General features: G+C 42.7%; 2 pseudogenes; one reads left to right on the forward strand and one right to left on the reverse strand.

The window, feature by feature from the left end:
* The first annotated feature begins 303 nt into the window (after nt 1-303).
* On the forward strand, nt 304-12,564 carry LOC111524589 (annotated as a pseudogene).
* A 6,229-nt stretch (nt 12,565-18,793) lies between these two features.
* Nucleotides 18,794-19,504, reverse strand: LOC111528854 (annotated as a pseudogene).
* Nucleotides 19,505-21,270: the final 1,766 nt, after the last annotated feature.

Consider the following 21,270-nt stretch of genomic DNA (forward strand, 5'->3'; position numbering starts at 1 on the left):
AATATTTTTATCAGGTCGCTTTAGAATTCCTACCGTGAGGTTTTGCATGGGGTGTGTGTTTGAGTGTGCAACTGTTATCAGTGTGAATTACACGCCTACAATTATACCGTCTGTATGCAGCAGACCTGGTTTTACTATTGTCACGACACTAGACATTCTCTTATGTTTTCTGCAATTCTTACATGTGAGTTTATCTTCTGTGGGAATTTTACCTTGTGGGCTCCCTCAGCTGTGGTTGTCTCTCTAGAAAGTAATTTCACATTGACCCACAGGGTACATAGATCCTAACCAGATCACAGGTTAATGACGGGCTCAGGATATCCTGTGGATGAAGGTGATGCAGCCGTGTTCACGTGAATGCACCTATTTCCACCTGTGACTGATGCAGAGGCATTCCAACTCCTGACGAGCCAGCCCTGCACCCAGTCTGGGTCCTGAATATGAGACTTTCCCAGGTTCAACTCCTGTCCCTGTGTGATATTGGGCCCTGCCCTTTCTCCTGTTTCAATCTCCAAAGGGGAATTTTTTTTAAAGGTGTAGAAAAATAGGGGAAAAATGAACTCATAGATTCCGATCTTGGGTTTGCTAAGAATATTTTCCTAAAAATATGTATATCCTATTTTTAAAATATTTATACATTACTAAAGCAAAAAGAAAGTGTTACTTTCCCAGACATGCTAACTTCCCAGCAAATAACGCTTTGGCAGATTGGCAAGTTTTGCAAATAAATAGGGACCATTCATCGTGAAAGATGACAGGCATAGACACTCAAGATTCCAGTTTCTAAAACAATGTCTAAACAACGTTTGAGTAAATTACTAACTTTAAAAATAGATTTAATTTAAAAATTTCACAATTTGCATGAAGATGGCTTCTTATTAAGAAACGTTAAAATCTTTGTTTTAATTTCTATTGTGAAATTAAATAATTCAAACTTCAAGTCATTGGAACTTTAAGTTATTCTGAGCCTTGTGACAAATGTGGCTATGCAGCCTGAGTCACGTGGCATGCAGCTGCAACTTCCGCTTTTTTTTCCCCCTGTGAATGATTAAGAAGACCAAACGACACCAGAGAGAAGACTCCCTCAGATCACCACCCCTCCTCATTGAGTAATAAAGTAATCTTCCTTGGCACGTAGCAATCTGTGACCAATCAAATTGCTTTAATGTATGCACTGGTCTCCTATGGAAAATGTTGTAATCCTCTGCAAATGTCTTTGTCTCTGTCTGTAAAAGTGAAATCTTAACTTCTCCACTTGGGAATGCTGACCATATTCATTTGGAGCTGACGCTTCTTGAGTGACTATCCACAAACTTTGCACTCGAATAAACTCTATCCTTAGTCATATTTTTCTGAATCTCATTATTTAAGTTTGACATTATTTATGAGAAAAAGATGAAACAGAAAGAACTGCAGCCAAGGTGAACTGGTCAAAACTGGCTAAGGTCGTAAAATAGAACTTTTACAACATACAGATGTGAATTAATAAAGTTTAGGCATCAGCTGAGAATAGTAGATTTATATCTGAAGTCTCGCAAATCTGGGTTTCATCAACTGCTTCAACTCAGTAAGCACTGCCAGGGCTTGTTCTAGGCGCAATGCTGTGCTTGGCAATGGGCACGCAGAAGCTACTAACGTGCCCTTTGCCTCCCAAACAGCTGCTTTTTAACTGATCAACCTCAAAAATATGACACCTGGAATCACCAGCCATTCTGCACTGCAACTGGGACTTTCATGCTAAAAAATTTCAAACCCGAGTCTAAACAAGCGTAGTATAAACATCAGTGTAAACATCTAAGTGTAAACATCAGCTTACAGGAAATACAGGAAGCAAAAGAATGTATTAGTTACACCATAAGAATGCAATTCATCAAGATCCAGACTGTGGAAAACTGAGCAGACCAAACATATGGCCTGAAAGCCAGAAAGAAGAAGGGGAAGTATCACATATTGAAAGAGCTTAAGAGATTTACCAAATGCACGATGTAGACTTTGCATAGAGCCTATTTGAACACACCAACTGCATAAAGTTATTTTTGAAAAAATTTTAAAACAAACTGGATATTAGATGAAATCAAGAAATATTAATTTGAGAAAGTATGATAATGTGTTGTGATTAGGTTTTTTTACTGAAAACCTGGAATTTGCCTTAAAATGATCCAGAGAAACACTGAGTGGTGAGGAGAGGAAGAGGTGGAGAGTAGATAAAACAAGATTGGCAAAATGTTTATAATACTTGAAGCTGGGTAATAAATACGTGAAGATTCATTATATAGTTCCTTTATTTTTGTGTATGCTTGAAAATATTTATAACAAAATGTTTGTAGAAATAACACAGAACTGAGTTTGACTCAGCAAAGAAAGGAAAGAAGGGAGGGAGGGAGGAAGGAAGGAAGGAAGGGAGGAAGGAAGGAAGGAAGGAAGGAAGGAAGGGAGGAAAAAAAGGAACCGGGGGAGAGAATGTACCTGTGTGCAGCAACAGGAAAGCTTCAGTGAGCTTACGAAGATTCGTGGGGAGGGCTGGCTGCCTTCCATGAGTGTCTCAGTCTTGGGAAATGTCGTAATTCTGCCAGATGTGAGAAGTAATGGAAGGGTAGCAGTACTATAGACATAGAATCTTTTTCTCTTCTGCCCATTTTACTTCATCTTCTCGTCGATAATTTGGGACTATCTCTGCCTTTGGTTGTGTTTGAAGGAAATCAATGTATTTCACTCCAAAATACAGGTCCCTGGTATAATGAGTATTTTAAATTAAAAACCCTTAGAGACCTTTAAGCACTGGTGTTCTCGTATCTAGACATACAGGTAGGGCTAACCCACCAAGGAGAACAATTATTCTTGCTGTCTTCCCTGTTATCTCCGTATCCATTACAGAAAAGAAGACCAAAAAATGTAACTACATCTGAACAGACCCTTTTCAAGATAATAACTAGCTCCAAGGATCATTTAAATTCCAAAGAGAACTATTTACAAGTTAATTTCTGTTTCCCATCCAGTCATCCTTTCTAGTAATCATTTATTGCCCCTCAATGGAATTCTTCTCTCCACTCCCATAACCTGTTTTAACAGGATCTAAGCTCCCATTCTTTCTGTAACTGACATCAGTGGACTGCAGGAGGTCCCCGGTTGCTTGTGGGACTTCCACCCCAGTGAGAATAAATTTAAGGCTGAGTCAGAAAATAGTCCAAGTACGGAAATGTGTTGCAAAGTGAAAAGTACACACTCAAGAAAGGGGAGTGCGGGTGTACTCAAGAGAGAGTCACATGCAAAAGGGTTTGGAACGGCTGCCTTTTTATGGGTTTCTTTAAGGGGTAGAATATTCATGAAGATTCCTGGAAAAAGGTGGAGATGTTCTGGAACTGTAGTGCTACTCATTTTCACACCAAATATGGATGTTCCTGGAACTGTCATGATGATGGTGGGTGTGTGATTTGTATGTTAATGAGCGTATAATGAGGTTCTAGGTGAAACCTAGGTCAAATCCAGTGCCACAGTGAGTCCAGTTAGTCTCATCCAGCTTAGAGCACACCCTGGTTTTTCAGGGTCTTATCAGCCCCTAGTTTCTGAAGCTATTTCTACAGTTTCCTTTTGCTAGCCATGTGAAACCACTGCCTGGAATTTTCTATTCTCCTGTGACCACTCTTGTTATTCCTGTCTCCTAACCTCAGAATGGTATATAAGCTTCTGTACCTCACTGGGAATTCGGGTCTTCATTCAGAAGGTTCCCAGTGTATACATGTTAAATGAATTTGTATGGCTTTTCTTCTATTAATCTGCCTTTTGCAAGTTAATTTTTCAGTGAAACTTCAGAGAGGGTCAAACAGAAAGCCCTCCCTTGGCCCCGTACATGCTATTGAGGTATGTTTCTCATGGATAAATGCAATCTTTAAATGATTTTTGGAATTTATTAGTCCCTTACTGGTAACTCCATTTGCTTCTATAAGCAACAAAGGCAGAGACTTATAGTAAATTCCAGGGCTCTCCATAGAATTATTAACCTGTTATAAGAGTAGTAAAGTTGCTGAGAAATTACCTGCTTGTTTTCTGGGTGTCCTCTGGTTTATTCTGTTTATATACATTACCTACCATCCTAAAACTTCAGGGCCAGGATGTGGATTATCATGGGTTCCAGGGAGGATCGTGAAGGAAATCAAAATATTTCACTCCAAAATATCCTTCTTTGACGTATGTTGAGATAGCTGTTCAGAGGGCCTGCAAACAGAAGTAGCCCCGAAAAGCTGTCTTTCCTGGGGAACTTTGCATCTGTGCAGAATCTGCACGGTGCAGCCAGGCCTCCTCTGAGGCCTTCTCTTATTCAGATCTAGAAAAGATTAACTGAGAGTCCAACATCTTTAAAGGTCTGAAGGAAACTCTTACCACTTATTCTCTCCAAGAGCTGCAACCTGTGAGGTTACATCATCTACATAACAGGACCCCCTTTGCCAGCCAGGCCTCTTCTTCTCTCCCTCTATAACCTGTCTTACTGCCATAACCTGAGGTTGGCCATGCTCTGAGCCCCCATTCTTTCCGTAACCACAAGATGGTAGAAAAGTGTCAACCATCTGGCGATTTCTTTCAGTTTTTATTTTTATTTATTTTTATTTTTTTTTTGAGATGGAGTTTTGCTCGTCACCCAGGCTAGAGTGCAATGGTGCGATCTTGGCTCACTGCAACCTCCGCCTCCTGGGTTCAAGCAATTCTCCTGCCTCAGCATCCTGAGTAGCTGGGATTATAGGCGCCCACCATCACACCCAGTTAATTTTTGTGTTTTCAGTAGAGACGGCATTTCTCCATGTTGGCTAGGCTGGTCCGGAACTCCTGACTTCAGGTGATCCACCTGCCTTGGCCTCCCAAAGTAGTGGGATTACAGGAGTAAGCCACCACGCCTGGCCTGAGTTTTTATATTTTGTATGACTCCCAAGCTCATACGCACGTTTCTAAAATTTGTGAGGTTTTTTTTTTTTTTTGAGACAGAGTCTTACTCTGTCACCCAGGCTGGAGTGCAGTGGTGAGATCTTGGCTCACTGCAACCTCTGCCTCCTGGGTTCAAGTGATTCTCCCACCTCAGCCTCCCGAGTAGCTGGGGTTACAGGTGTGCACTGCCAGGCCCAGCTAATTTTTGTATTTTTAGTAGAGACAGAGTTTCACCATGTTGGCTGGGGTGGTCTTGAACTCCTGACCTCAAGTGATCCACCCGCCTTGGCCTCCCAAAGTATTGGGATTACAGGTGTGAGCCACCATGCCCGGCCAGTAAGCTATTTTTCTTTTCTGTTAATCTATTTGTTTTATAAACTAAAATGAGTTTTATAAACTCAAACCTTCCGGGGAAAATAGCATCTAAACTTCCCTACAATCGTTACCATGAAATCCTTTCCATTCTAGATTAATCTACCCACATAAAGACTGGAAAAACTGATGAAGATGTGAGTTATTCCTGCCTACTCTCAATTTGGGAGGAGAATGCTCTGGTTTCCTTTCCCTGGAGATATACGATATTTGGGGAAAATGGAAGATGGAGGCTGAGAATATACAAATATGGATACTGGACAATCTGGAGTGTCTAAACATTTTTTTCTATATAATATACTGCCTTTGGATTCTATAAACTCTAGAAATATCTGAGGAATCAGAGGATTATTTTGATAACCTTTTATTCCCATAAGTGGCCCAAATATCACTCTTGTTCTAAATTTTAGTTGGAAAAATATGGTCACTGAAAGCATAGACTAACCTAAGCAGACTCTCTGCTAGTTTATTTTTAACTAATGCTATATGCCAGGCACGGTTGTGAGGACTTTACCCTTGGAAGCATGCATGATTATTTTTAGAGCTCCTCTACAGAGGAGAGCACCCAAGTGCACACAGGCAGCAAGATGCAACCAGGACTCACACCCAGACAACCTCATCCTCAGAGTTCTGCACATCCCCACTGCCCTACGCATGACTGTCTTTTGTTTAGCTTTAACTTTTGTATCTGATGTTTTTTTTTTTGTTTGTTTGTTTTTTTTTGAGACGGAGTCTTGCTGTGTCTCCTGGGCTGGAGTGCAGTGGCCGGATCTCAGCTCACTGCAAGCTCCGCCTCCCGGGTTCACGCCATTCTCCTGCCTCAGCCTCCGGAGTAGCTGGGACTACAGGCGCCCGCCACCTCGCCCGGCTAGTTTTTTGTATTTTTAGTAGAGACGGGGTTTCACCGTGTTAGCCAGGATGGTCTCGATCTCCTGACCTCATGATCCGCCCGTCTCGGCCTCCCAAAGTGCTGGGATTACAGGCTTGAGCCACCGCGCCCGGCCTATCTGATGTTTTTTAACATCAGATTTTCTATTGATTTTTCCCAGGTAATAATTAACAAAGCAGTCATACTGAACCTACTAATCACTAGAACTATGCAATGGTAAGAACAAAAAAACCTTTTCTTTGTGCAAAACTGGAATAATTAACCAGAATCTTTGGTACATATGATATTGGAAATCACCCAGCTTCATACTTTCCCCTCTTGGCTTTTTTTTTTTTTTTTTTTGAGACAGAGTCTCACTCTGTTGCCTAGGCAGTGGCGCAATCTCGAATCACTGCAACCTCCGCCTCCTGCGTTCAACCGATTCTCGTACCTCAGCCTCTTGAGTAGCTGAGATTATAGGCATGTGCCATCACACCCAGCTAATTTTTGTATTGTGAGTAGAGACAGGGTTTCACCGTGTTGGCCAGGCTGGTCTCGAACTCCTGACCTCATGTGATCCACCCGTCTTGGCATCCCAAAGTGCTGGGATTACAGGAGTGAGCCACTGCGCCTGCCTCACCCCAATCCCCATTGCTTTATTCACTGATGAAGCATGCAAATTTATAAACAGATCCTATGCTCTTTTAAAAATTCTTTTGGGTTTTTCATTGTAACTGTGACTTTTTTTTATTACATTCATACATACGACATTTTCTTTTTTTCTTTCTTTTTTTGAGACGGAGTCTCGTTCTGTCTCCCAGGCTGGAGTGCAGTGGCGCGATCTTGGCTCACTGCAAACTCCGCCTCCCGGGTTCACGCCATTCTCCTGCCTCAGCCTCCCGAGTAGCTGGAACTACAGGTGCCCAACGCCTGGTTAATATTTTTGTATTTTTAGTAGAGACGAGGTTTCACCGTGTTAGCCAGGATGGTCTTGATCTCCTGACCTCGTGATCCACTCACCTCGGCCTCCCAAAGTGTTGGGATTACAGGCATGAGCCATGGCGCCCAGCCAATACATATGACATTTTCTAAAATACATCTTTGAAGTCCAGAAATTCAATACTAATAAAGCTATCCTATTGAATAGCGCTTTGCAAGTCACTTTGTTGGATACTTTGTGGAATTAAGATGCATGAGACATGGACACTACTTTCAAGGGATCTAGACCATGGGTTGTGAAAAGTGTTTTCCTTGGACCAGCAGGATCTGCATCAGCTGAGAGCATGCTAGAAATTATTGGGCCCCGGAGACTCTGGGAGTAGGGCTCAGCAAAGTCTTAACAAGCTCCTCGGGTGATTTGGATGCACACTAAACTTTGAGAATCACTGACCTAGCAGTGTAAGAAATGTAAACAAAAGACTCTAAAACAAAGTTAAAATCAAGTTTAAACAAAATACAGTGGAATTTCCAAGAGGGAAAGTTGAGTTGAGGTGGAGGGAAATCTTGAAAAGGCTTCCTGGATTTGGTACTGGGGTTGGCTCCTTATGGAAGGGTGGGATTAGATGGCGCACATTGGCAGGCGGCAGGAGGTTCATCTCAGGAGGATAACAGAGAAAATGGAGGTGGACAGAGTTAAGTGTCCTGTGAGGGGACCTTAGAATCCTCCATTTGGGTGGAGCAGAAAGTGTGGAACAGCCAGTAGAGGCTCAGTCATGGAAATCTTTGAATATCATTACTAGTACTTTAATAATGAAAGAAAAAAGAGAACACTTAAAGACAATATACCATTTCTATAAGGGAGGAAAATAGTGGGAATGTGAGTATACACAGGTAGAATAATGGGAAACGTTCTTATATTTGTTAGGACTTCAAGGAAACCTGGAAAACAATGATGATACTTTAAAAAAATTTCTTATGTAAATTTAAAATATACTAAAGTACTCATTACTTTACTTTTTGAAGACACTACTATGGGAATTTCAGTCACAATATGGATAACATTTTTGCCTTATAAAGAAGTGTGGTAGTGACACTGTATTATTGTAATAGAGCCCTAATCCTAATTCTTGGCCTTTGCTAGATAATTTCCTGATTCAACTTTAGAAATGGCTTCAAAGAGCATTTTGAGAGAAGTTGTAATATGAGTAAGTATAAGGTAGACAATAATATTGCTATTAAAATGAAAGCCTGATATTGAAATATAAAAATGAACTTGCACCATAATAACTAGAGAAATCTTTTAAACATCCAAAAATAAGTATATTTTTAGGTTTACTATTCAAAGAAAGACCGCAGAAAGTCAAAGGAATTTTATCTGGAGAACACAGTGTAAAATGAAAGAGATTTTAAAGGGCTTTAAATTTGGTTGAAATGGAGTAACAGTCTCCTGCTTGAAACAACCAAAATAAATCATGAAAGAACAACATGGCATGGACATCAGGCAACAAAGGACAGTGATCTCTAAGAAGCATGAGAAACATGCGGTTGAGAAGGAGGCTGGGAGGACTTGCCTTCCAGTCACAACTCTGCTGACTAAGCCAGGATCTGGTCAAAACAGGACGCAGTGAAGAAACTGGCAAAAAGCAGCAGGTGGCTCAAAGGCAGCTTCTAGTTGCTCCCAGTGCTCATTAGTATAAGACACTCTCATCAGCACCAAGACAGTTTACAAATGTCATGGCAATGACCAGAAGTTACCACCTCTTTTTGTGGCAATGACCAGGAAGTTGCCCTCCCTTTTCTAGAAAGTTCTGAATGACCTGCCCCTTAATTTGCATTAATTCATCCCTTAATTTTGCATATAATTAAAAGTGGGTAAAAGTAGGTAAAAATACAGTTAGCCAACAGCCCACAAGAGATGCTTTGGGGTACTGCCTGTGAGTTAGCCCTGCTCTGTGAGGACAGTTCTGGTTCAATAAAAGATTGCTGTCTAATACCCCTGGCTCACCCTTGAATTTCTTCGTGGGTAAAGCCAAGAACCTTCCTGGGGTAAGACTCCAATTTGGGGGCTCAGCTGCCCTGCATCAAAGTGAGCCCTAAGATTGCCTACCTTATGGCTGTGAGAAAGCTTTCAGGCCATGGCGCAGGGAGGGGCACCCAGGTGGAGCATGGTGGTCTTCCTGAGTTGAGACAGAGCTGGGAATTGGGGAAGCCAAGAGAGCAAGAGTTCTGAAGAGAAGAGACTGCACAGAGGAAGAACCCTGGAGACCTGCAGAGAGTTCCATGGGATCTTGAGCAGAGCACTGATCAGTACATATGTGTGAGGAAACACTTTGAGGATGGAGGAAGAACGATCCAAAAGATTGAAGAGAACAGTGCTTCAAAGAACACACAAGGCCAAAAATAGCACCTGTTCCCAAAAACCAGAATGGAAAACCTTGCAATTCAGAGAGCATCAGTTAATGTACTAAGAACCACCTTGCCACTGTAGTGGAGAAAAATTAATCCTGGAATAAATTCAGATCTGCTTCTAATGAACAAATCTTAAAAGCAAGCCCAGAAATGATCAAACTCTTTCAAAGTACCTTAACGACATCTCAGAACAGAGCTCAGAAATATTTATAGGAGTATAAAAATAGTCAACAACCTATGAAATAAATCATCAATATCTACCATTCAAATAAAAATTGCCAGACATTCACAGAAGCAGGAAAATACAGTCCATAATGAGAAGAAAAATCTGAATCAAAACCAGCTCCAAAATGACACAAATGATAGAATAGGCAAGGACTTTAAAACAGCCATTCTGATCAAATTTCATATGTTTAAGAAGCTGGAGAAAAGATTAAAAATGCTAAGTAGTGACATGGAAGATCCAAATCAAACTTCTAGAGATGAAAACTTCAAAAACTGAGGTGAAAAATACATTAGATGAGAATTGCAGCAGATCAGAAATTTTAGAAGAAAATATCAGTGACCTAAAAGACAGTACTAATAAGATGCTATCTAAAATGAAACACCAGGAGAAAAAAAGATTTAAAAAAAACTAACAGAGTGATCTCTTGGAAAGATGGGGCAGCTTGGGGACTTTTCCACTGAAGCACTTTGTGCTGGATAAGAAGGCAATTACTGCAATCTTTGACCAGTTACTGGAGTTTGTTACTGAGGATCACATATTGCTGAAGTATGTGAATCTCCCTTGTCAGCTCAAGATCTGAAGATCCAATCCGGGTGGAATAAAAATAGCAACATGTAAGAATCTAGAACTTGACTGAGCTACTGAAGATAATCAAGTAGAAATACAAGAATATAAAAACAAGCTTTCTATCATTGGTAAGGTGCTATCTCAGAGACAAATGAAGGTGGCATTTTTTGGCAGGACAAGCTCCGTTATCAATGCAATGTTGTGGGATAAAGCTCTCCCTAGTGGGATTGACCATACAACCAATTGCTTCCTAAGTGTTTAAGGGACCAATGGAGATAAAACCTATCTTATGACAAAGGGGTAAGATGAAAAAAGAGCGTAAAGACAGTTCATCAGCCCTTCAGATGGACAAAGACTTGGATGCTGGCTGTCGTACACATGTGTTTTGGCCAAAGACAAAGTGTGTCCTCTTGAAAGGTGAGATGGTTTTAGTAGACAGTCCAGGCACAGATGTCACTACAGAGCTGGATACCTGGATTGATGAGTGTTGCTTAGATGCTCATGTCATCATTTTGTTTGTAAACTCTGAATCAACACTAATGAACACAGAAAAACATTTTTTTTTACCAGGTAAAAGCAGCTTTCCAAGCCTGATAATTTAACTCTGAATAATCACTGGGTTGTCTCTTCATCAGAGCCAGAATATAAGGAAGATGAATGCAGACAGCACATGGAAAGGTGCTTGCATTTATTTGTGGAGGAGGTTAAAGTTGTGGATCCTTTAGAAGCACAGGATCATATATTCTTCATTTCAGCAAAGGAAGTTCTTAGTGCTAGACAGCACAAACCACAGGGGATGCCAGAAGGCAGTGAAGTACTTAGGAAAGGATTTCAGGCAAGATTACAGGAGTTTCAGAATTTTAACAAATTTTGAGGAGTGTATCCCACAATCAGCAGTGAAAACAAGGTTCAAACAGCACACTATCGGAGCTAAGCCAAGACTAGATATTGTGAAAAACACAATAGATTCAATAAACGTGGCAGCGACAGAGAAGAGCTTATTCAAAGGAAGAGTGGGAAGAACAAATTGGTAGACTGAACTTTATCCCAAACCAGATGAACCTTTTAACACTAGATGTTAAGAAAAAAATCAGGAAGGCCGGGCATGGTGGCTCACGCCTTTGGGAGGCTGAGGCAGGTGGATCACGAGGTCAGGAGTTCAAGACGAGCCTGGCTAACATGATGAAACCCCGTCTCTACTAAAAATACAACAATTTGTCGGGCGTGGTGGCAAAGCGGAGGTTGCAGTGAGCTGAGATCGCACCACTGCACTCCAGCCTGGGTGACAGAGCGAGACTCCATCTCAAAAAAAAAAAAAAAAATCAGGGAGGTTACCAAGGAAGTGGCAAACAAGGTTTCACGTGCAAGGACAGATGAGATTTGTTGACTGTTTTGGTTGATGGATTTTGTTCAGAGTTTCATCCTACTCTAAGTGGATTGGAAGTATATAAAAGTGACTTAAATTAGCACTTAGAAGATGGTATCAGAAGAAATATGGTTGATTGATGCACCAGTGAAGACAATGCCTCAATGTTTAATCCAAGCAAGAAATTATTAAAAATTTGAAACCATTATTTTCAGCTGACATATAGAATAAACTGCATACACTGATCTCTTGCAAGAAATTTGATCTCAGTATGACCTCTATTGCCACAAGTTATGACCGGATTTTCAAGAAGACAGTGTATTCCATTTTTCCCTGGGCTGGTCTTCACTTGTGCATTGGTTCCTACAAATGCTCAGAGGGCGCTCCTGGGATTGTCAGAGCCTAACTTTCCCTAGCTCTTTAGCCTGTACTCCCACTGCTTCTATCAACCCAGCAACATCAGATAACGCATCACACACAGAACTCATGGTTACCTTCATAACAGGATTAGCTTCTCTTACATTTAGGATTTCTATGGGCATCACTGTTGGAGGAGTAATTTGGAAAACTGTAGGCTGGCAATTCATATATGTTTCATTATGTATGTATGGAATTTGGTATCTTTATGAAAGGCTGTCCCGGAGCACCTGTGCCAAGGAAAGAGGCTTTAAACAGTGGTTTGTGAACTACGCATCTGAGAAACTTCAGATGTTTGCTAGCTTCAGGAGTGCAAACTGCAGCCACAAAGTACAACAAGAAACGGCTATCACTTTTGCTTGCCAGTGGCAACAAGTTGTTGTTACTCAAAGATACCTGGAAGAAGAAATTACTAGATTATCCAAAGAAATAGATCAGTTAGAGAACATACAAAACAATTCAAAGCTCTTTTTTTCATATTCATAGCTTTAATAGTGTGTTCTACTCAACATTTCTACTTTCGTAACTATTGCACTTAATAGCTTCCAACAGTTTTTATTTTATTTTACATTATGTTATGTTATTTTATTTTATTTTATTTTGAGATGGCGTCTCACTCTGTCACCCAGGCTGGAGTGCAGTGGTGCAATCTCAGCTCACTTGAACCTACACCTCCCGGGTTCAAGCAATTCTCCTGGTATCCAGGTGGCAGAGGGAAAATAGAGTCTGGAGAGGGAGGTCGGACACAGTGGCTCATGCCTGTAATCCCAGCACTTTGGGAGGCTGAGGTGGATGGATCACCTGAGGTCAGGAGTTTGACACCAGCCTGGCCAACATGGTGAAACCCTGTCTCTACCAAAAACACAAAAAATTAGCTCGGCATGGTGGCGGGTTCCTGTAATACCAGCTACTCAGGAGGCTGAGGCAGGAGAATCGCTTGAACTTAGGAAGTGGAGGTTGCAGTGAATCATGAACCGAGATCATGCCATTGCACTTCAGTCTGGGTGACAAGAGCAAAACTTCATCTCAATAATAATAATAATAATACATAAAAATAAAGAAAACACACTGAGTTCGCTTACCATCCTGTGGGTCAGCAATTTAGGATAGACTCTGCTCTGCACTTTGGCTGGTGTCAGCCAGCCTCGGCTCATTCATGTATGCGTAGCCAGCTGCTGGTCCAGGCTTCCTGGTTGTTTTTATGCAGACTTTTATATCTCCCACCATGTTCTGGTCCACACCTTATGTCTGCCTTCAGGGTACCCATGTCTTCAATCCCTGAGCATTTTCAAGTTCTGCAGGATGAATCAGTCCTTGGTAGGCATCTAGTTTTCATTCTACACATTCTGCTAAGGCAGTTCCCAGTCCTCAAATGTTCATGTGCAATGAACAGGTACCTCTTGGCTTCATTTTAAAAGTCTGTGTTTCTGTCTCCTTCTTCTTTTCTCTCCCATTCTCCTAGCTCATCATTAATTATCAAGGGGATATGGGTGCGCAAACATCTTTACCATACACAAAAGTCTGAAATGCAACTTCTTAAATAAATGACGACCCTTGTTTAATGTCAAAGAAAGGAGTGATGAGTCTAAACCCAGCTCTCTGAGTGGCAGCCATGCGGGGAGATGTTTCCCCAGTTACTAAATTAGAGCGTAACCCACAAGAATAGACTGTGACGATGGCAACAGGAGTTTGAAGGCTCTGTCAGAACATTCTGGATGTTCTTATGGCACATGGACTCATAAATTCAAAGAGCTTTCTTATTTTTTACTAAAGGCTATGTCTTTGACTTTGGGGCCTCTATCCGACTCCAGTTAGTAAGTGCACTAAAGGCTGGAAGGTTGGCTGTTTTGGGGTGTGAGATAATGATGGTTGAGCTCCTAATAATCCGCATTGGCTGCCTTTTGTTCTGGAAAGTATTTACTACTGCATTATGGTGGCTTTTGAATATGATTTTCAAAACATCCCAAGGATGTCATTTATTTACTTTGCTGAGGAGAGATTATTTTGAGGTTTGAGAAAAAATTAAATTTCTGGCATTAGAACTGTAATAAAGCCATTTTGGGGGTCTGACTGCTCATTGCTTTCAAGCCTGGCCCCTCTCTCTTCCTCTCTCTCCACTACTGGACAGGCTGGTGCTCCCTCCTTCAGCACCGGTGGGAGATTCACACCACACCAGACCCTGTCCTCATGGAGGAACCTACACCTCAGGCCCAGCCACTGACCTCCATTGAAATCCAGCCAGTAACCTTTCCTTGTTCTCTCACATCATTTTCTTTGTGCATTTTTCTACTCCTTCCCTCTCTTTTTTAGCAAATTTGCAGAAATTCTCTCTGTATTTTTGACGTTAAGTTTTCACATGTTATGAATGATGCAAATATTTTCTCCAAGACTGTCACTTATGTTTTAGTTTTGCTCATTTCTTTTTTGCAGTACCAACATTTTGACTTTCATAATGTCACATTTGACAATCTTTTATTTTGGATTTTGTAACATTCTTAGAAAGAACTCCCTCCCTGCCCAAATTATGAAGGTTATGTTTTCCTTCTAGAATTCCTGTTAAATGGCCACTGGAATTTCTGGATCTATCTCCCCTGTCTCTCATATTTGTTTGTATTGCATTCTGGGGTAATTTCTTAATCTTTTAGTTTACAAATTTTATCTTCAGCTTTGTCCATTTTACTATCGCACATCTACTGGCCTCATTTACTGGCCTATTTTTATTTTGGCAATCATTGTTAATTTTTGAGGTGGAAGAATAGGGAGTTGGGGCAACCAAGGGTTAAGGCGTAAGCAAAAGGACAGCAGATGCAGCTAGTTCTAGGCAAGGTTAAGCAGCCTACAGGCCACACCCTCACTCCTGTGATAACCAGACAGAAGTCTCCACTTCAGCTTCTGATTGGCTACAGGCCAACTCTCACTTCAGCCTCTGATTGGTCACAGGTGAAGTCTCCACTTCAGCCTTTGATTGGCTGTAGGCCAATCCATCAAAGGGTGTAATCAATTAGAGGCCTCTAAAGGGCACCTAGGGGGTGTTACCAAATTCTTTTAGCTTAATAAAAACCCTAAAGAACATTGTAATCTGGGCTCTTGAGCCACTTGCTCCAGCCTGCTACCACTCTCTGGAGCATACTTTCGCTTCCGTAAATCTGCACTTTCATTGCTTCTTTCTTCTTTTTCTGTTTTGTGTGTTTTGTTAAATTCTTTGTTCAACATGCCAAGAAGCTTGACAACTCACAGTCAACACTTTCCATCTGTGGCCAGGCATGGTGGCTCACGCCTGTAATCCCAGCACTTGAGAGGCCGAGGTGAGTGGATCATGAGGTCAGGAGTTCGAGACCAGCCTGGCCAACATGGTGAAACCCTGTATATACTGAAAATACAAAAATTAGCTGGGCATGACGGTGTGTGCCTGTAATCCCAGCTACTCAGGAGGCTGAGGCAGGAGAATTGCTTGAACCTGGGAGGCGGAGGTTGCAGTGAGCCAAGATCGTGCCACTGCACTCCAGTCTGAGCTACAAAGTGAGACTCCATCTAAAACATTAAAAAAAAAATGACTTTCCATCCAGTAACATTTTCAATAAGTTAATTTTTTTTTCATAACACTGTTAAAAAATGCAGTATCTACTTAACTATTCTCAGGATATTCATTATACTTATGATGAAAATCCTTTCCTCTTTGCTCTACTAGTTTTGTTTTCTTTGGGGCTACTTCTGTTTCCTCAAATGATTGATTCCAGGTTTTCTGTTCCTGTGTGTAGTTGAGGGTCTGTATTAAACATTGGGTTTCCTCAGCCCGTGGGGAAACTCCTGGTGGTCTGATGGTAATTGTCATGGAAGAAACCCTACACTGGTGAACCTGGGAGTGGAAAAGACTGTGTGGTCCTCTGGCATGGGAACAGGGGTTGCCTTCTGAGTTTGATTTCCCACTCCTCTCCTTGTCCAGGGGGCTTGGACCCTGGCTTGGGGTCTGCTCTAAAAGTGGGGAGTTCTAGGCTTGTATTTTGATTCTCCTTCCCCACCCAGGAAGGTTTTGTTTTCTCTTCAGAGTGTCCATCACTTGGGTCCAAAGCTGTCGCTCCAGCAGCTCCATGTAGGGTGACAGAGAGGCATGGTGGCCACCGACCCTGAATGCTGCTCTGCAGCCTCCTGGGCAATCTGCCTGAGCCCCATTCTGGGCTTTGTGTTTATTGGCTCTAAGCCTGGAATTTTCCAAGGACATTGTTAACAACCCTGACTACTACATCATCTGGATACTTCAATTTTTCTTCCATCACTCAAAACCCATCTTCTTCCCCCAGTTTTTATTATTATGAAAGTTATTATATACATGTATCAGGAGATATTCTAAGAATGCTTATAGCAAAATACAGCATTCTCTTACACCCTGTGTCCTACACACCACCCCAGCTTTTCCCCAACCCAGAATGCTTTTTCTTGGGGGGAATTTACCTGCTGTATCTGCAAACAACATGCTTATGATGTCGCATCTTGAAATTTTGGACTTGCAGATCCCCTGTTGCCTTCCCAGCCCCACCACAGATTTCCATCCTTCCCACTCTCCTCCCCGTGCTGTCAAGACGGTCGAATCCTGGTGCCAGTAGAACAGTGCTCACTACTCACGTTATGACAGTAATAGACATGTCTGCTGTCACTGAGATTTTTGCAAAAGCCTATATATGTTGGTTTTTCCTTTTCTACCCCAACTTTTTGTTTTCCCTAGAGATAGTGTTCATTTTATTGTTTATTTTTCCCCCCTTTTTTTTGTTGTTGTTGAGATGGAGTTTCACTCTTATTGCCCAGGCTGGAGTGCAATGGCGCCATCTTGGCTCACTGCAACCTCTGCCTCCCGGGTTCAAGCAGTTCTCCTGCCTCAGCCTCCCGAGTAACTGGGATTACAAGCATGCACTACCACACCCAGCTAATTTTGTATTTTTAGTAGAGATGGGATTTCACCATGTTGGTCAGGCTGGTCTCAACTCCAGACCTCAGGTGATCCACCCACCTTGGCCTCCCAAAGTGCTGGGATTACAGGTGTGAGCCACCACGCCTGGTCTATTGTTTATTAACTTGGTTTTAAATACGTATATAATCGTCGTTAATCCAAGCACAATTTTCCACCAGTTATTTAAGTCTCTTCTCAGTATAATCAGGTGCATCAGGTATTTTATCACTTTTCTCTTTCTGAAGACGCCTTTCCCACCCACTTCCTGGGTTGAATCTTCTGTTTTCTATATCACAAAATTTCTTCTTTTTGGCTGAATTCTCTTTTTGGGCAAAAGGACATCCTCTAGTGGCTTCATGAGATACTCTCATTATTTGCAGGTTCCAAACTTGCAAATTTGCTTGCTTGCTGAAATTTATTTGTAACTCCCCAATCAGTCATTGTCAGGCCTCCTCAGTCATTCACAAGCGTGCCCCGAGCAGTGAAAAATGTGTTTCTGCAGGCACAGTTCTTAGCTGAGGTCGAACAAGGCAATGTGCTGCCTGTTGTTTCAACTGCCGTACTGTAACCGTGTCCTGATCACCATCTATTTAGTGCCACATTTTGTACATTTTTGGGCTTTTTGTGAGTAATTTTTTTAAAAAGAAAAATTTCATTTTAATCCAGCCTGATCCCTACACATGTGTTTCACACAGACCTTATTTTTTAAACAGTTTATCGTATTTAATACATTATAAAATTTGAAAAATTGTAGGAAAGTGGCAGACTTGAACTGGAGCAATTCAAACAAGGAATCATTCTGGCCCCTTGGCAAAACTGAAAAGTTCACATCTGTGAGGTGGACAAAAAAGCGTGACTTCTGTACCAACTACATTTAGCATTTCGTGTCTAACATCTTTCAAATGCAATGTGCTCATGAGGGTTTTTCTGAAGTCTTGCCTGGTCCCTGCCAAAAGAGAGATGTGGAACCTCCATATACAAAGAAACTTGATTCAAGGTGTTGTTGTTGTTGTTGTTTAAAAAAAAAAAAAGGAGGCCGGGCGCGGTGGCTCAAGCCTGTAATCCCAGCACTTTGGGAGGCCGAGGCGGGCGGATCACGAGGTCAGGAGATCGAGACCATCCTGGCTAACACGGTGAAACCCTGTTTCTACTAAAAAAATATACAAAAAACTAGCTGGGCGAGGTGGCGGGCGCCTGTAGTCCCAGCTACTCGGGAGGCTGAGGCAGGAGAATGGCGTAAACCCAGGAGGCGGAGCTTGCAGTGAGCTGAGATCTGGCCACTGCACTCCAGCCTGGGCGACAGAGTGAGACTCTGTCTCAAAAAAAAAAAAAAAAAAAAAAGGAAAAGGAAGACAAAGGAAAAAGAAATAATGGATGGCTGTTGGCAGTGGAAACTGTAAGGAGACAAGGAGACTGTGTCCTCACCGCTCATGGCTTGTTTATTAGTCAGAGGCCTCGGGAGGCCCAGGACGCTTCATGGCCATCACACCACCAACTGCGGCTAGCACCGTTTTTTCTTTTTTCTTTTTTTCATTTCCTATCTTTTGACATATATATATATGATTTTTTTTTTAACACCTTGAGGATATCACTATTCCAATTGTTCCCATATGAATACAGGTGTGGTCTCTCTTGGATATAAATGTGTCTTTTATTCAAGTTTAGGTCCAGGACTTGGTCTGCTGTCCCAACTGCACATAAATGTCCTTTTTTTATTGTTGTTTGAGCAATTAGTTGTATGTGTTTTCCTTTTTGCATAAGAAATATGTCCGTTTAGTCCAGAGGCTCTTGCTTTATCTGGGTGGTGGAGGGTACAGGGGGACGTCCGCCTCAGTTCCCTATAAAGGACACATTCGCTGAACTAGGACGAGCCCACTCCTTCCCCACAGGAGCCACGATTTCAAATCCTCTTTGCTGCAACCTCTCGTGGATCTGGACTGAGATGAGGTGACAGTAGCCACTTAGTGGAAACCTGACAACGTCTGTTAGGTCGCGATTCTAGTCTGCATTGACAGAGTTACACATCACGTCGCCGATCTCTGGAAATACCTGACGACGTGTGTTGCGTCGTGATTCTAGTCTGCATTGACAGTTACACATCACGTCGCCGATCTCTGGAAATACTTTTTCTATCGGGGATTTGTCACCGCTTAGTGTAATCCTTTCTCTGAGGTCTGGGGCCACACGCCCAACAAGGCACTCACAGGGCCTTTAAAAACGACCAGTTTCTCTGTCCTGCTTCAACAAATAGTGCTGTTTGAGACTGTCCAAAACAATGGGCTCTGTACCATCAAAAAGTCTTCCGATTCTGGTTACACGGTATTTGGTGAGGGCGGCCAGGCTGCTGGTGTACTTGTGGCCGCCCACATCAATGTGGACAAGTGCATTGGATTTTGTGAGTGGTGCCGGTGTAGGGATGCCTTGGGTGTTCAGCGGAGATGCAGGGGATCTAGTGATCAGAGGTCTTGACATATTGCGCCGATTGTCCCTCTGGCGGATAACCGCGTGGGCCGGGCCGGGGCGGGAGAGAGAGACGGCCGGCAGGGGGGGCGGGACTCCCGGTCTGGCTTCTCTAAGTAATGCCCGAGGAGTAGTGCCCCTTCCACTGCCCCTCATTGCCCCCTGGAGCCGGGGGATGGGGCAGCGCCTGCGCCTGGCATGCCGCGGGTGTTGCCGCAGGAAACCCATGTCTGGGGCCGCCCGGGGTGGAGCCTGTCAGTGATTTCATTGTTTAAAATGGGCCCCCAAGTTGGCAGGGCCCAGTGGCTCACGCCTGTAATCCCAGCACTTTGGGAGGCCGAGGCGGGCGGATCACGAGGTCAGGGGATAGAGACCATCCTGGCCAGCATGGTGAAACCCCGTCTGTACTAAAAATACAAAAATCAGCCAGGCGTGGTGGCGCTCACCTGTAGTCCCAGCTACTCCAGAGGCTGAGGCAGGAGAATTGCTTGAATCCGGGAGGCGGAGGTTGCAGTGAGCCAAGATCGCACCACTGCACTCCAGCCGCCCATAGAGTGAGACTCCGTCTCAAAAATAAATTAAAAAATAAAATAAAATAAATTTTTAAAATAATGGCCCCCAAGGGTACTGCTGAAGTGCTGTCTAGTGTTCCTAAGTGCAGAAAGGCTGTGATGTGCTTTACAGAGAGAATATACGTGTTAGACAAGCTTGGCTCTGGCATGAGTTATAGTGCTGTTGACAGCAAGTTCAACAGCCTTGAGTCAACAATACTTTACATCCAGAAGGAGGAAGAAGAAAGTCATTGAGGCAGATGTGAGACCACTCTGAAAAGTACCCAAGTAACACCTATAGTACCCGGTAAAGTTATGGAAAAAAGAAGAAGGAGAAGGAGAAGAAGAGGAGGAGGAGGAGGGGGGGGGAAGGAGAAGGAGAAGGAGGAGAAGGAGGAGAAGAAGGAGAAGAAAAAGAAGAAGAAGAAAGAAGAAGGTGAAATTTGTGGATTCATGAGATGACATTAAAAATTTAGTGGACTGGCCGGGCACGGTGGTTCGCCTGTAATCCCAGCACTTTGGGAGGCGGAGGCAGGCAGATCACAAGGTCAGGAGTTCGAGACCAGCCTGACCAACATGGTGAACCCGTGTCTCTACTAAAAATACAAAAATTAGCTGGGCGTGGTGGTGCGTGCTTGTAATCCCAGCTACTCAGGAGGCTGAGGCAGGAGGATCTCTTGAACCCGGGAGGTGGAGGTTGCAGTGAGTCAAGATTGCACCACTGCACCGCAGCTTGAGAGACAGAGTGAGACTCCATCTCAAAAAAAAAAAAAAAAAAATGTTTAGTAGACAGCATTGTTGTGAGGCTGACAGCCAAAGAAATCTGTAGTCACATTACCCAAGGTCAGGAAAATGCAAAACTCTTCCCAGCTTGTGTTTTATTATAAAGAATAATACATATAGTTAGCTATTGGTAAGAAATATATATTAAACAAGGTGTGTGTAGATAAAAACACATAAAACAAAAATATGTATTGGTTAGATGACAAAAATGTAGTGACCAGAGGCATGGAAGCTAACGGTGTATTTCTCCAGGAGCGATGGTTCAGTATCGGCTAGCAGTGGTCACAGTGTCTTTAGAGAACATACTCCAGCACTTACCAAGGCCATGCTTTTTGCATCACAGCTAAGCTTCCTGCATCCACCAAGGCCTTGCCTCCTGTGTTATAGCCATGCCTCCTGTACCCACCAAGGCCACGCCTCCTGTGTCATGGCCCACCCTCCTGTACCCACCAAGGC

This window comes from Piliocolobus tephrosceles, chromosome 14 (genome assembly GCF_002776525.5).
Source record: "Piliocolobus tephrosceles isolate RC106 chromosome 14, ASM277652v3, whole genome shotgun sequence".
In the NCBI taxonomy this organism is placed as follows: Eukaryota; Metazoa; Chordata; class Mammalia; order Primates; family Cercopithecidae; genus Piliocolobus; species Piliocolobus tephrosceles.